At 48.2% G+C, this 16678-nt stretch overlaps 1 pseudogene; it reads left to right on the top strand.

Annotated features, from left to right (window-relative positions):
• Positions 1–1029: 1029 nt before the first annotated feature.
• Positions 1030–2229, top strand: LOC123100179 (putative cyclin-dependent kinase F-2; annotated as a pseudogene).
• Positions 2230–16678: the final 14449 nt, after the last annotated feature.

Here is a 16678-nt window from a genome sequence, read left to right as displayed (position 1 = left end):
CAGTCAAAAAATTCCTGCTGCAGAAAAACGCGACGCTGGAGCTTGTTGTCGGTGAAGAGGCCGTTGAGTTTGACCCACACGGCGCAGGCGTCACCACCATCGCTCACGACCGTGTGAAACATGTCCTTAGAGATGGTGGTGAAGAACCACCGGACGAGCGTAGCGTTGATCGCGGTCCACTCGGAGTCGCCCACCATGGCGCGAGAGTCGACGGTGCCGTCGACATGGTCCACGAGATTGTTCTCGCGGAAGAGGAGCGAGAAATAAGTATTCCATGCAAAGTACGTGGAGTCGGTGGCATTGAGGACCATGGGGTGATGTTGATGTCGCGGATGGCGGCGGCGGCGACCCGGGGCAGCGACGGCTTAGGGATGCGGAAGCGGTTTAGGAAAGGATCTATACGATATCTAATACCATGTAAGTTTTGATTGTGTGCATCGATATCTTCATTGATCGTGCACTAGGTACATATATAGGTAAAGGGGTGCGACCGGTGTTTTATCTCCCAAAATACAAGTAAATACAGGGGGATAGAGATACTACACGTGCGGCATATAAAACGCGGACCTACATACGTAAATACATGTTCAACACAAACTACTATGCAGAACCAACGGTGCAGGTGTGTCCGATTTGAAATCCAAGATTGCAAGGGAAAAACGCTCGAACACGTGCTGGACACATCGCACAGCCGATTGGGAATCGAAGATTGCAAGGGAAAACGCAACCGCCAAGAAAGAAAGAAAAAATGCCTTCAGATTCAGACTCCAAATAGCTAGGTGGTGAAAACGCGGCCGGCAAGCGGCCTTGTGCGTGTGGTGTTTGCTGTGCCGGGCGTAACTCGGATTTGAATTTGAATCCGATTCCAATCGGGACCGCTCCTGCGTATATTTCCACGCCCAATTGCGTCGATCCATCCATCCATCAGCTCATCACCCACCTCCCCTCCTCCCTCGATCCACCGCTTCCATCTTCCTCGCCTCCATCAACCGAAGCGCGTAGTTCGTCCTTCGAGCTCGCGCGACGGTGATGACCGCGCGCAAGCGACTTGCTGCTGCCGTCCTCGGCGCCGGCCACGCCACCACCACCCAAGGATCGCCGACGCGCTGCAAGAGGAGCCGCGTCAACAACATCCGGAGTAGCACGGACTACGAGGAGTAGACATGCCTCAGCAAGGCCGGCTTCGGCAGCGTCCTGCTGGCGCGCCACCGTGCCACCGGCAAGATGGTCGCCATCAAGTACCTCAACTGGGAGGACGGGTCCGCGGAGCCCCCCGACGCCACCGAGCTTCTGCGAGAGGCCGGATTCCTCGAGGCCTGCGACGGGAACCCTTATGTCATCGGCTTCAAGGGCCTGGTGCGCGACCCTGATAACGCCGCCTACGGCCTCGTCATGGAGTACGTCGCCGCGCCGACCCTCCATGAGTTCCTATGGAACAGGCGCCGCGGCGGCGGCCCGCTGCTGCCGGAGTCCACGGTGCACGCCATCATGTGGAAGCTCTTCACCGGTGCCAAGAAGATGCACGACCGCCATGTCGTCCACCACGACATCAAGCCGGCCAACATCCTCATCGGCCAAGAAGGGGAGCTCGTCAAAATCTGCGACTTTGGGCTGGCGATCTCCTTGTTCGAGCTACCGCCGTACACCCAGGCCGGCACGGCATTCTACTTGGCACCCGAGATGCTGCTGGGGAAGGAAGACTACGACGCGCTCGTCGACATGTGGTCTCTCGGCTGCGTCACGGTCGAGATGCTCACCGGCAAGACGCTGTTCCTCGGCGATGATGATGATGATGACGATGACGACGACACAAACAATGAGATCATCCAACTCTGGAGCATCTTCCGCTTGCTCGGGACGCCGGACAATAGGACGTGGTCGGAGTTCACATCGTTGCCGCACACTGCCAAGGCCCTACGACTCCTACCGCCGGGGCGCAAGGAGAACAAGCTGCAGGACCTGTTCCCTCAAGAGAAGCTGTCCGACGAAGGATTCCAGGTGTTGCAAGGCCTCCTCACCTGCAACCCCGACAAGTGACTGACGGTGGCCGCGGCCCTCAAACACCGATGGTTTGCTGCTTCTCATCGCGCACTCGCCGCGGCAAAGGTCGACGTTTTGTCGTTTTCGGTAAAGAAGGCACCAAGGATCAAGTTCATCCCGCCGGCCATGCCACAGAAGAATCTACTCAAAATTCCCGTCGTTGTGTGGAACGCAGCACAACAAGTGTAATTGAACTCTCCAAATGTATCTGTGATTGGATGATCCATGTATGTAAATGCTTCGATGACTATCAAGCAGAAGTAGATCCTTTGGCGCCTTGATCGCCGGATCGCCCATTAGTGTGGGCGTTGGCCAACTCGCACACACGCATCCGTCGCCTTCCAGTAGCTGCTGCACGAATCTTGACACGATCTGGCTGATTTCGTGTGTCACGTAGGACAAGTCGACTGTGTGGTGTGTAAGAGGGGTCGCCCGCACGCCGGTTTCCTCTCCGCGGTCAACGGTTGCCACTCGGGGGCGTGCGGTGGGACTCCGGTTGTGCCCACACGCGTCGCCCGAATGCGGTTGCCATCTAGCACGACATTCGCGGCTATCGGTGGGGCTCACAGGACCAGAGAGTCTATGCCGGAGTGCCCACAGCTTGAAGGTAATGCTCCTCCCCGCGCTGACATTCCTCCCTGCATTTTCCCCTCTCCCCTCTGCGGTGGATTTCTCCGCTCGAGATTCATAGTGATTACGGCGTAATCGCGGTGCTCCAGCGTTCCCGTCGGCGGCGGAGTCCCGTGTTTGCCGTTTAGGATGGCATTGCGCAGGTTCATTGCCGCCGCGGTGGCAGTGATGCCGGTTTGGCTCGCCCTGTCCGCAACCACATCCGGGTGTTGCGGTTCGATTTGAGCCGGCGTTTTTGTAGTTGTTAGTCATGCATTGCCTTGAAATGTTGTTGCCATTGGTGCAGGAAGTTTTTTGTTGGTTAATTTCAGGGTTTGATAATTGGGATTGAACCCTGGATCTAGGTAGTTGTGTTTCAAAGTGAATTACAAAGGCAGCCATAGTAGTTCCAGGAACTGTATGCACTGGATGGCAACTAATTTCCTTATCAACCATGTCAGTTGCCACAAACATGCTTGCCATGTGGCAACTAATTTTGTGAACACACAATGGCTGTTGCCATGGTGTAGGCAGCATAATGGGGTAAATTCACTGTATAGTAGACTGAATTTGCGTTTTGCCTTCTGACTTGTGATATATGAACATACATGGCAACTCATTTTTAATACGAGGTCAGGTGTGTGTTGCCAGATTACATGATGTGCGGTGGATGTTTTTATGCACTTTTTGAATTGTCTTGCACTTTTAGCATGGCAATTTGAACCTATCACACTTGCCTGTGAAGATATGGCAACTCATTTTTATATCAGGACAGGGTGTCAGTTGCCACATTATATGTTTGTGCATTGTAGTATGTGTCCCTTTTTGTTTCTAGTTTCTTTTGCGTTATCATGGCAACTTCAACATTTGTTAAATTGCCTTATGAACTGTAGATTTTTTAATGAAGCCAATGTGTTTAGTTGTCACATTTATCGTTGGACAATCGTAGGGGGTGGGGAATGACCAGCTTGCTCGGGAAGTTGGTTGAGGGTTGGACGTCCCTTAATGGCTCTGAGAGCGACGCGGTTGCGAGGCAGTTCACTCCATTCGTTGCAGAACGGACACATCGGCCAACTGGTTGCCGTGGTCGGTACGACTACAACAGCTTGCAGGAGCTTCCTGACACACAAGATGAACTAGATGGAGATGCTGCTCTCGACAAGGACGACGATGATGACATGGAGAACGTGCAACATGACACCGACGATGATGAACATGTCGTGCAGGGGGTAAGAAGGGCAAGGGTGTACCAGATATCCCCTCACCGGAGAAAGTCAAAGAACAGACAGCTGCGAGAGGCAAGGGGGTGTCACCCTCAAAGAGGGGGAGGGATCCAGAGGAGGTTGGGCAGGGCTCTCCTGCCAAGAGACCAAGGACCGATCCCTTAGCTGCTAGGAGGAGGTTCGACTTCTATTTTAGTGTTTTGTTTTGTCTATCCTTTCGAACAGACTGACCCCCTTTTCCATTTGTTTTTGCTAAGCACGGCAACGATTTTCGTGTCTGACACTTGGCAACTTTTTTTGCCTCTTTCTTATATGTGCAGCGAGGCGACAGCTGGTGGACGAGCAGTTACGAAGAAACAAGCACCAACGCCAACCCGTGTTTCTGCTCAATTGAACAAGGGTGCCCCTATTGCTGGTGACACGCCTTCCACTAGGTCATCTCCTCGTACGTCGACGTCCAACACCGGTGATCCTGTCGTGTTGCCAGATTTGAGGAAGACAATCAAGAAGTAGGTTATCCCTGTTCTTTTTTCATTGCCATATTGCTATATTTTTGCTTTTCAATGCAGCCGTTCAGCTTGCCACATGGGCTACTGCCATCAGTCCCACGTTGCAACTGTTGTTTCTCCCATGCTCTATTTCTTCTTACTACATGGCAACTCCTGCTTGTTTTGCATGGCAACTGCTAACCAGGCAAAATGGCAACTCTTATTACCTACATGGCAACTACCAGCTTTTCCATCTGTTTGTGCACTCATCCACACCTAGTTTTGAAATGGCAGTCCTGGCACATCACACATTTTCTTTACATTTTTTAAGATGTGTACCATGGCAACTAATGCTTGTTCTGCATGGCAACTGCTAACTAGGCTACATGGCAACTCTTATTCCACCTACATGGCAACTATTAGCTGTTCATCTAACAATGTTCGTGTGCTTTATTTTTTTCAGGGTGAAGAAAACTACCACACGCGTGACCAAGCAGAACCCCAGAGACCCACTCGAACGCATACACTCAAAGCTGTCGACAGGTGGCAACTCAGACGTTCATGAGGCGCCAGTGCACAAACCTGCTGCTGCACCGTCCACTGTACCCACTAGCTCTGATGCAAGCGGCCGACCATCTCCGCCGGTTGCAAATGTGCAGGCTACGACAGCAGGCATCCGTTCATCTGGGAGTGACGAGTCGGTATCTGCCAGGACTGCTGAAATATTGCCCACTCTGCTCGCAATGAAGGATGCTGCTGTGAGCCATGCTACCCGATCAGCAAGTGTTGAAGTGGACGCCCCCGAGATCAACCTAAGCAAGGAAGATTCCCGCTCATCTGACACAGATTCCAAGCACGTGGGTGGTGGCACTTCTGCGTCCACAAAAGAAGGGGCTGAGGCGACAGCTCATAACGATATGCCATCCAGAGGTGAGACTCTTGGCACAACAGCTCCAGCTTCTGGTGCTCCAGAGGTTGCCAAGGTGACCTCTACGCGAGCTGGTCTTCCACCTAGGCGTCATAGCCCCCGCAAGCAATCTGCAGACACACCCAATGCGCCGGCTGTAGCTAGGAGCAGCAGAGATGACTCTGGTTATGTGCCTGCATCCACACTATTCCCACCACCTGCCAGAAGCAATGTTATGGAGAGAACGAAAGACCGGAGTACAACCGACCCAGGTGGCAAGCCGGGCACGACTGACGGAGGTGAACATGCGGAGCAGACTGCGTCTTTACCCGCAGTGGATAACCCCAGCTTAAATCTGCGCACTTCTAAGCTCCCAGTCAACATCGGTGTCCCCTACAACCCAAACAAGAAGATTGTCAAGAAAGCTGCGACTGATACCGCTGACAGCACGCCCCGCCCTACGAATAAGCCGGATGATTCTGCAGCGGCCGATGCAGAAATGTTTGTTGATCTTTCACCCTTGGATTCTGCCCAGCAAGTTGTTCGCGGTCCGGCCAGTAGGCAGGGGAGGCACCCAATGGCCTTCACCCCACCGAGCTGTAGCCTTGGCATTGATCGCAGTCAAGATGAACCAGTGGTGCAAGATCCTTCACCAGTTGCATTTGCTTTCCCGGCAGGCATGGCCCCAATGATGGCGCAGCCAATGGTCGAGGGCAAGAAGGATGTGAAGTTCGCAGAGCCAGTTGTGCAAGGTACATTTCTTTATGCGTTTATCATTTTCGTGTACATTTCTTTATACATCTTCTTAGTCTGACTTTTTGTTCCAAGCATTTTTTTGGGTTCTCACTTGTGATGGCAAATGTTATCTGATGGACATGGCAACTGGATTTGCTTGCACGCTGTCACCTACATTTTTCCTGTTGCCATGCTGCATTTTCCATTCTGCAAGCACATGGCAACTGCAGTTGATACATCATGGCAACTGTAGTTGTTGTCACATGGCAACTACAATGCATTGCACATGGCAACTCCCTACTTTCTGTGCCTACAACTCATATTTCTGCAACCTTTCTTTCAAACTAGATTTGTTTTGTTTTCCAAGGATTCCTAACCCACTTTTTTTGATCCGTGCAGCCACCCCTGAGGAGATTACGCCGTCACTTGATGAAGCTTACCGCAGGATTGAGGAGGCAGCATTGCAGAGGAGGTCCTCACGATGTCAGGGCCAATCAAGTTCCAACGTACCTGCTGAGTCCGTATCTAAGGATACAATTAGAAGTGCCGCCCCTGGTTCTGTGAGGCAGCGTAGGGTAGTTCACGCGCCACCCGCGGATGATTATGAGCCGGAAGTCAAGGCCACAAAGGATCCGAACCAGCTGTACGAAATTGTCAAGCGCTTTGGAAATGCGAGGTCCAACAACAATCACATGAAGGAGCTGAAAGCGTAATGACCACACCCACATAAATCTCTCATTTTGCTTTGCTCTTTTTACTATTCATCCTTTTGCTATTTCTAGATATGCTCCGTTTACGTTTTATTTCTTTTTTTACTTAGTAGACATGATTCTTTCATGTTATATCATTTTCATACAGCTCATGTTTGGACAGAACCAAGATCATACAATTTGTTGCGACGTACGTTGACATGGGTGATCTTGCCGAGTCTGTGAGGCCACTCGGTAAAATGTCGAAGAATGTAGTTGCATGTGGGATTGACTTCATCAACAGGCATATGGATATGTCTCCTGACAAAACAATCATGCAGTACACTGTGACGTGCAAAATATGGGATGGTGACTTCCACCACAAAATCCAGAGGAAGAATTTTGCTGCGCATGGTGATTTCAAGCTCACAATGAAGAAATGTGTGAGTACTCCTTCCTTTTTTGCACATTTTTTCCTCCCATGTTATTTTTTTGCCAGTAGCTATGCTTCAGATGTGGGCTACACCCTGTTTTGTGATAGCTGTTTCATGCGGCAACAGCTGCCATGTAAAATGACTTCTGATTTGCTTTCTTAATACAACCTATGTGGCAAATTCAAACTAAAATACATGGCAACTTTGTTCATACAAGGATGGCAACTTCTTTTAATTACGCACTATAACTAAACATTATACGTTGGTCTACTTTTCTTGGACCCTTAATGCTTTTATAGTCACTCATGTGCCTGTTAGTGTAACCGGTGATATCTTTACATGTCATTTTCCCAACTACATCATTTCTGTTCTTAATGTGAGCTCTGCTTCTTCTTTCCTTCATTTTTGTTTGCAGGTCTTGTTCCCCATGTTCCAGGAGCTTGCACCACACGACCCAGACAACAAGTGTGGTCACCACTATGCGATCAGCCTTGACCTGAAGAACCAACGTTTCGAGGTGCTTGATTCAATGCGTTCAGAAGCTGATGCAGACCTTACTATGCATGCTGAATACTTCATCAACAACGTCAAAGAGACATGGCACCGTCACTATGAAAACTCAAAGGTCCAGATCAGACATTTTCCAATTGAGTACGTGGCGACTACGAAGTAAGGAAACCAGTATTTTCCCATCTTTTCTTCATGTGTCCTCCAAACCATTGTTTACCCTCTTTTTGTCACCTCTGAATTGAAGTTTATGATTTTTTCTCTATGATCTTGTGAGTTAACCTGACTCTTTTCTTGTTTAGGCACGACGGCGGCTTCCACACGTTGGAATACCTTGCAAAGTGGGAAGGTCGACGGGTTCCTGTCGTCACAGCTGCAATGGTCGTCGAGCTCCGCAAAATTTACACATGGAACTGGTTGATGAATAAAGATTTCAACACACGGTCCAACGCACATGAGTTCATAGAGGAAGCTGTGAAGAAAGCCGCCAAGAAGTACAAGTGATCACGTGGTGCTCCAGACCGAACGCCTACCTTACATTCTGTTGCCGAGGAATGTAAGGTATTACCTTGTTTTTTCAAAACTATGTCCGTGTAATATGATATGACTACATCTCCCCGTAGCCTAGTATACAGTGGTGGCGTGTGAGTGACATTTGAATAGTTTCTAATATATGTGTGGATGTGAACCTACTTAGGTGTGGCAGCAGATACGTTTATGTGTTTTCAGTATTATTATGCGCTTGTGGGTTGGTAGTACCAGTATGGTGTTTTGAATGCGTCTTTGATGTCTGAAAACATGGCAAATGTAGTTTATCAGTCATGGTTAGTGAAAGTTATCGTTCTTTTTTGTTTGGCTTTTTGGGGGTTTTTTTGCACTGCTAACTGTACCGGCTAGCATGGTAGTTTTGATCACGCAGCAGTAACCTGTGTGGTTGCTGCATGAGACCGTTTCAGCTTGTTTCCCATAGTTTGCACCACAATACATTATCTGTTACTAAAATGCGCTGACTGAACATGGAAATCTTCGCGATGAAGATTCAGTACAACTAACATGGCATGTTCAGTACAACTAACATGGCAGATTCAGTAAAAATAACATGGCAAATTCAGTACAAATAACATGGCAAATTGAGTAGAAATGGCATGGCAGATTCAGTAGAAATGGTATGGCAGATTCAGTAGAAATTGCATGGCAGATTCAGTTCAAGTAACATGGCAAATTCAGTGCCATACACGTGGCAACTGCAGCTACTCCTTCATGGCATTTTTACTTCAAATTCTGATGCCCCTGAAGAGTCATTCTCCAATTTTTACAAAATTTAGAACATCTAGATTACAAAAAAATGTCACCATGGACCAAGTCACAATGCTCCAATGTTGTTTACGGATTGCCCGTCCCTTTCTTTGGTTTCTTTTGTTTTGCTTGAATCTCCAATCTCGATTTGTATCTTATCTCTTTTGGACGCCCTTTTGTGATGGAACGGGGCGGGTTCCTAACCTGTGTTTGTGTGCTTGCTGTTCCAGATCCTACCTCCGAGTTTTCAGATGATGGCCCTGTGGACGAAGGCACACTTGATGTGTGGGGGAACCTGTGTAAGGCTTCCTCAGCTTTCCTCTTCTTGATCTCATCAAGCTCTCTTTTGAGGGCCTTCCTGTGTTTTTCTGCGACCCTTGCTGTCTCATCACTCTTGCATGCTTCATCAATTAGTTCAGCATAGTTCTTTGTCAACACAACGTGCCTCACGGCTTCCATGGTTGACTCTGGTCGCTCGTCATGCACGGCCAAAACTGCGTTTGATGTTTGCGGCGCCAATGCGTCGTCAGCATCCCAAGTCCATCGCCATCTTATGAAATGGCGGGGCATTCGTGTCACCACGTTCAAGTCCATTACTTTTAGAATGTGACAGCACACAATCCCGTCCCGTTCGAATTTGCAGCATTGGCGGTAGTATTTGCCTTCGCTTATCGATGCCTTCACAAAGTAGTTCCTTCCCTTGTCTGGGTCTTCAGGTTCTGAATCTGACATGCCCATGATAGAACACACCTTGAACGTATGTTCGTCCACCTGGAAAGCCGTGTACATGCTGGCACGCTTTATTTCTTCCTGGAATCTGCAAGTTTTGTGTGGTTTTTGTTAAACTCTTGTGTGAAGTTTTTTGTAGCACCTTTTGTTTGTTGTGGCCAATGGAATTACAATTCGTTCAAACATGGCAACTATAGTTCATTAAACATGGCAACTGCAGTTGAGTAAACATGGCAACTACAGTTCATTAAACATGGCAACTACAGTTGAGTAAACATGGCAACTGCAGTTCATTAAACATGGCAACTGCAGTTCATTTAAACATGGCAACTGTAGTTCATTTAAACATGGCAATTAAACATGGCAACTGCAGTTCATCAAACATGGCAACTGCAGTTGAGCAAACATGGCAACTGCAGTTGAGCAAACGTGGCAAACTGCAGTTCATTAAGCATGGCAAACTGTAGTTCATTAAGCATGGCAACTACATATCATGGTTACTCTGTACCTAATGGCTACTTTTCAAAAAAATCATCATTTTCAAATAAGCATTTCAACTGCATTGCATTCTACATGGCACCTAGTACCTTCATGATTGTGCAAATAAGATTGTAACACAACTGACTTACTTGTTAAAAATCGTGTTGGTGTATATCTTGCTCATCTGCCTCTCCATTGGTAAACACGTTAGCAATTTTGGCTGCTTGAGCACGGTGTTTGCTTCTTGCTGTAGCTCCGATCCCAGTATTTTTTGTTGCAAAGCGGTGTACTGCTTGGCAAACTGTAGCAATGAGTTGCCTGGGCTCACCTACCGCTTCAAAACGGCATTGAACCCCTCACTGCGCTGTGTAGTCTGCAGAAACGGGAAGAAGCACTACATGAAGTAGGCCGGCACCCAGTACATTCGCTTCTCCCACAAGCTAGCAAGCGTCTCTTGGTCTTGGACTTGATATGTTTCAATCATATCCATCCAGCTCCTTTCAAACTCCTCCACCGTCAAGCTGTGGTCCACGCACAACTCGAATGCCTTGTGCAGCTCTGGACGGTCAGCAAAGAACGGTCCTAGCGTCTCCTCAGCCTTCTTTATAATGTGCCACCTGCAGTGCCTGTGCACTGCCAACGGAAAGACCTCCTCTATGCCTGCACGCATGCTAAAATCCTGGTCTGTTATTATGTTCATCGGAGCAAGTCCACCCATGCACTCCAAGAATGTCTTGAACAGCCAAACGTACCCATCCGTGTCTTCGTTCCGAACGAGCCCGCATCCGAACTGCAATGACTAATTGTGGTTATTTATTCCTATGAATGGAGCGCATGGCATCTTGTACATATTAGTGAGATATGTCGTGTCGAATGAAATGCAGTCTCAGAAATGTTTGTAGGCTCTTCTTGCAGCACCATCCACCCAATACATGTTCCTGACACGGTCCTCATCGTCCAATCTTATCCTGTAGAAGAAATCTTCATCTTCTTTCGCTTTCTCATCGAAGTAGGCTATCGTGGCTTCTATGTCAGCCAACTTGCTTTCTCTACGGTACTTTGCTTTTAGGTTTGTGACGTCTGTTGGCAGGTAGAGCATGCTACTCAGAGACCCTTTTTTGCTGTGGATGAGGGAGAGTATCTGCACCATTCTTGATGGACCGAGGTTACAATCATGTAGTAGCTTTATGAATTTCTTCTCGAGGGGGGTGAATCCTCTGTGGGCGGTCAGAAATTTTACCAGGTTAAACTTATTTATTAGCTCGTGGTTGTGCTCGTCAAAATATTTAGTGACCACCCACTGTGCTCCATCTATGTTCAGCTTACACCGGACAGGGCATTCCGTCTTGACAATGATACCTCTCTTTCGTTCTGGAACGACATGCGCATCACCTTTTCCCTTCTTGTTTCTTCATGCCTTGTAGCACCTCATCTCACCTCTGCTGTACTCGTTAGTTTTTTTAATTTTCCTGTGGTATTCGGTGTTGACCGCAAACCCATGGAACTTTGCATCTGTCTGGTAGAATTCCTTTGCATCTTCAAACGAATCAAATCTCTGCCCAAGATACAGTGGCTGGGGTACCATGATTTCTGATTGCCCACCATCTTCATCCCCTTGTGCTTCGTCATCGGTTTCATCATTCACTTCAGTATCGGTGGTTGTTTCACCTGCTTGAGTGTTGCTTGTGCTGGTGTGCACATGTGTGCTTGTCGGTATTGCTGGCACGATTGCCATTTCCGACACTGACTCGGCATTGTTTGTGGCATGAGTGTTGGCTGGCTGGTGGAACGCGTCTTCCGTGCGCTCAGAGCTCCCCGCAGTAGATGTCCCAGCGCTGCTGTTAATTGTAGTTGATGGTCCTGCAATAAAAAATTAGCTACGAGCGTAAGATTTTGCTTGAATGTCATGTTTATCGTAACGGAGCACAGCAACTGCATGTGATTTTGCATGACATCATTCACACAGCTAGTCGTGAATCTGCATATGGCCATGCATGGCAACTGTAATTCTCCAGTAATGGCAGCTACAGTCCAACCACATGGCAACTACCGTTGCCAACACATGGAAACCAGCGTCTCTTAGCATTAGAACTTGTAGCATATATCAATGGCATATATTGTCCAACACACATGGCAACTACTGTTGCGAGCACATGGCAACCAACGTCTTTCAGCATCAGAACTTGCAGCATATAGCAATGGCAGATACAATCCAACATACATGGCAACTACTGTTGCCAACACATGGCAACCAGTATACTCTAGCATCAAAACTTGTGTTATAGGCTTGAGCTCGATACGCAAATGTGAACAATCATGAATGTTGCACACACTCTTATAGGAATTGGCAAATCCCGAAGACAATATACGACTCTTTGCACACGACCACTTGGTAGCATTTTTTGTTTGTTTTTTCCACCACCACCCGTTACAAATCTACTTTTCTTCACATGGTATTCCCCACAAAAGCAAATGCAGTACTGTTTTATGTTTTCACTTTTTTTTACCTTGTTGTGCCGCATGTGCCGATCTTGTGTGGTTTGTCATTCCAATTTGATGTGCTCTATCTGCAATAGCGCTTTCCTGCAACTGTGAAGCTTGCCATGAGACGTTTGCCGATGTGGTTCCACCGTAACAACATGCGATCATGGTAGCAGTTGGTCATTGCATGGCAATTGTAGTTTGTTCAACATGGCACATGTAGTGGTCCAACCATGCCACACAGATTTGTTCACACTTGTCATCCACGGTTGTTTAGACATTGCAGTCACATTTGATTATACATGGCAACTTTAGTTGTCTAGGCATGGCAACTGCAGTTTGTCCAGCCATGGCAACCGAAGCTGTCCAGGCATGGCAACTGCAGCTGTCAGATATGTTCCTTTCTCCTAACTCACTGCCCACAACTTCACTTTCATGCACTCACCTGTGTACGACGTTGATGGCAGGTACATGGTTGCTGCCTGATGCCACGTGCCGCATGAAGGTCCTACATTTTTTCTGATATAACTCGTGAGTCTTTTGCCATCCTTGCAAGTTTAATTTCATGTCCACAACAGTAAGTTTCTTTTTCGTATGCGTTACCTTGATTTGCCACATTAGCTAGCTGAAGTTGGTTGCCCGTACATTTGTCAGCGTTAGCGCCCTGTGACGAAACTTGCCATGCTGCCCCCTGATTGTGGTTTGGTCATAAGAACCTGCTAAAAAATAGATTATAGGACATAAGTAGAATGACATCTTCATCGTCACGAACATTGCAACTGTTTCTTCTTTGTTTATCATGCATCGTACCGATGCCCGGGTAGTGCTCTAGTAGTGGCAGCAATGGCCCTGAAGAAATGAGTTGATTGTACTCTGCTGCATCCCAAGGTGGCGTTTCCGGCCTTTGAGAAAGCCAAGGATCAGTGCCATCTTCGTGATTCATTCTTCTGGTTTTTCTCTTTCTGCCACTTCGCTTTTAGTCACTGCATGAACAAGAATGCATCAACAATACGCAAAAAGTGTTCTTGCTGTTTGCACGTAGAAGATAACACGGCAATCTCATAACATTTCTTGCGTAGGCAACCAACACCTCATGGCAAGTAGGACATGCACATACATTCTCTTTTCTGAATTCTGGATGCTATCTATCATTTTTGAAGCGATGGCAACAGGAAATAAAATAGGATGGCAAGCAATAAGATAACATGGTGGCAACTACGGACAACAATAGATGGCAACTGACGTTAGATACAAGTGGCAATTATTTTTCCTCCCTCCCCATGCCAAATTCCTCCTTTCTCTCCCTATTTTATAGTGATTACCAACTACTCGCATCAAGCCAACCAAGAAGCTTGGCACAAGTCTAGCATAGTATATGGCAGATCTGGCGTATGTTGGTGGGCAAATGCATAGACACACAAATTCGTGGGGTGTTTGCCCTGATAGCGTGGATCCAGTCGCCATCTTCGTGGGCAAATTTGCAATTTCAGATTTCTGGACAAAAGAAGGTCGAGAAACAGAAGGAGATCGGAAATCCACTTGTTTTAGCTCGTCATCTTGGGAGGGCGGGGTTGGGGTGGGAGGGGGGTGGGGTGGGTGGTTAGCGGTGGGAAGGCGCTAGGGATTAGCTCTGGTTGCCATGGCAACCAGAGCAGGAAGGCGACGGAGGTAGGGGATCGAGAGGTGCGAGACAATGGCGGCAGGGCGGACTGGGGATCGGAAAGAGCCCGGGACGGCTGGCGAGCTGGGTCGTGCGGGCAGCGCGGTCGTTTGGCCCGGACGTGTTGGCAGGTTTGCCACACACCGGACGTGCGGGCTGTGGCTGCACGCACCCGGACGCGGTCGTGCGGGCGGGTTCTTCTCCATGCCACACGAGGCGTGCGGCACAATCACCCGATACACCACACGTGTGGCAGTTATTGGTGTCATTCTCTGAATTGTATGTGTCATTCTGCACACATTCAGAGAATCAGAGATGTGTAATTCTGACCTAGTGTTGACATGTTGTTTACAGTGAGTTATACTTATAGTGCACAATACGTGTGGTTTTTCCAAAATCTGGAGTACAAATGCTCTAAACAACAGAAATCTGAGTGATGGATGTATCGATGGTTAAAAATGTCCCGCTGGTGCAGATTTCATCAGAACTTAAAGATTTTATATAATGGTATTAGTAGTCTAGTACAGCAATTGGACTTGTTCATGTAGTTCAGTGTATGTGTTTCCACTGTCTTTTTCATGTGCAAATTTCTTCAATGTGAAATACTACTAGATAGGAAAAGAAACTACGTCATGTATTTTCTTTTAAGTTAGCTGCACATGGTATAGTTTGGTACCTGTCGGATCTTCGACACATCGAGCTGTGGAAGAAGACCTGCAAGGAGAATGAAGCAAATTCAAGAGTTTAGTGGACACTTTAGTTCCTTTCAATTTAGTCATATTCGTAGAGAGCTTACCGGAGATTTTAGTTCCTTTCAGTTTAGTCATGTCCTATATATAGTGCACAATTTGTGCGCGTTTTCCAAAATTCTGAACTGATGATAATAAATATGTCGGGATCCGCTTCGGTCGACATCGGCGTGCTTCGTGCCAAGTGGCCCAAGAAGGTGTTCATCCCTGTCTCCATCGAGCCCAGGCACTGGAACACCACAATGAAATAGATCCTCATCGTCGGGATCCTGAATCTTGCCGCTGTTCTTCATCTTTGTCTGAAGAAGCATTTGAAGCTGAAGCTGCAGCAACGCTGAATCCAGGAAAATCATAGTTTGATCTTGTCTGCTAGCCTTTTCCATACCAAATGTTTGTGTCATCAGTGTTGGATAATGAGCAACTAGTATTCACTGAGGGCCAAATGCCATTACATATACATGTGTGGTAAAGTGCAAGAAACCCCTTACACAATGGGGATGTACCGAAAATGGAGTATACACATGTAACACCCCCCTCAAACTCATGGTGGATCAACAACACTAGTTTGGAGAGAAGAAAACCATGCTGCGCTCGAGTCTGTGCCTTCGTGAAGAAGTCCGCCAACTGTAACTCAGAGGGCACATAGTGGAGAGCGAGAGTCTGATCCTGCACAGCAGCACGCACAAAGTGGGCATCCACACCGATGTGCTTGGTGAGCTCATGCTTCACCGGGTCACGCGCAATACTGATAGCACCGGTATTGTCTGATAGTTAGGGAGTCGTAGCAGACACACCAAAATCCTCAAGTAACCACCGTAACCAGATCACCTCGGCCGTCAACATAGCCATGGCTCGCAACTCAGCCTCTATACTCGAGCGAGAAACTGCAGTCTGTTTCTTTGTCTTCTAGGAAATAGGAGAGCCACCAAGAAAGACACAGTAAGCAGATAGCGAGCGTCGATCAGAGAGATCACTAGCCCAGGTAGCATCAGAGTAGGCCTTGTAACGCCCCGGATCCGATGCGCCACGTGTCTTTCGTTTATTCATCGTGGTTGCCATGTCATTTGCTTGCGTGTTGCATTTTGCCATGTCATCATCTGCATTGCATCATCATGTTTTTCAAAACTTGCATCCGGTCCTTTTCCCCGTTGTCCGTTTCGCGATCCGACACTCTCGCCGCACCCGTTGCACCCTCTGTTTTCTTTTCATGAGCAGGAGAAAAACGTTCTCGGAATGGGCCGAAATTTGCCGAGTGGCCTTGGTATAGCACCGACAGACCGCCCGTCAAATTTCGTTCCATTTGGAGGTCGTTTGATGCCCCAACGGTTGACCGCGTAGCCCGAAACCCCCTTCTCTTTGCAGCCCAGCACCCCTCCAAATCAGCCCACTAACCCAGCAAACTCTCCTCCATGCTCTCGGTCGTTCGATCGCGATCGTGTGGGCGAAAACCGCACCTCATTTGGACTCTCCTACCTCCCTCTACCTATATAAACACCCCCCCTTCCATTTTTCGTGGATGAACCCTAGCCCTCTCCCTCCTCGCGCCGCCGGACATGTCCGCGCCGTCGCCGGACACGTCCACCCCCGCCAGCCGCGTCGCCCGGCCAATCCCGGGCCGACACGTTATCGCCGCCGTCGCCCGCAGCCACCC

Source organism: Triticum aestivum, chromosome 4D (assembly GCF_018294505.1).
Source record: "Triticum aestivum cultivar Chinese Spring chromosome 4D, IWGSC CS RefSeq v2.1, whole genome shotgun sequence".
NCBI classification, from domain to species: domain Eukaryota; kingdom Viridiplantae; phylum Streptophyta; class Magnoliopsida; order Poales; family Poaceae; genus Triticum; species Triticum aestivum.
The sequence above is the reverse complement of the archived record's forward strand: the minus strand, read 5'-3'. Positions and strand labels throughout refer to the sequence as shown.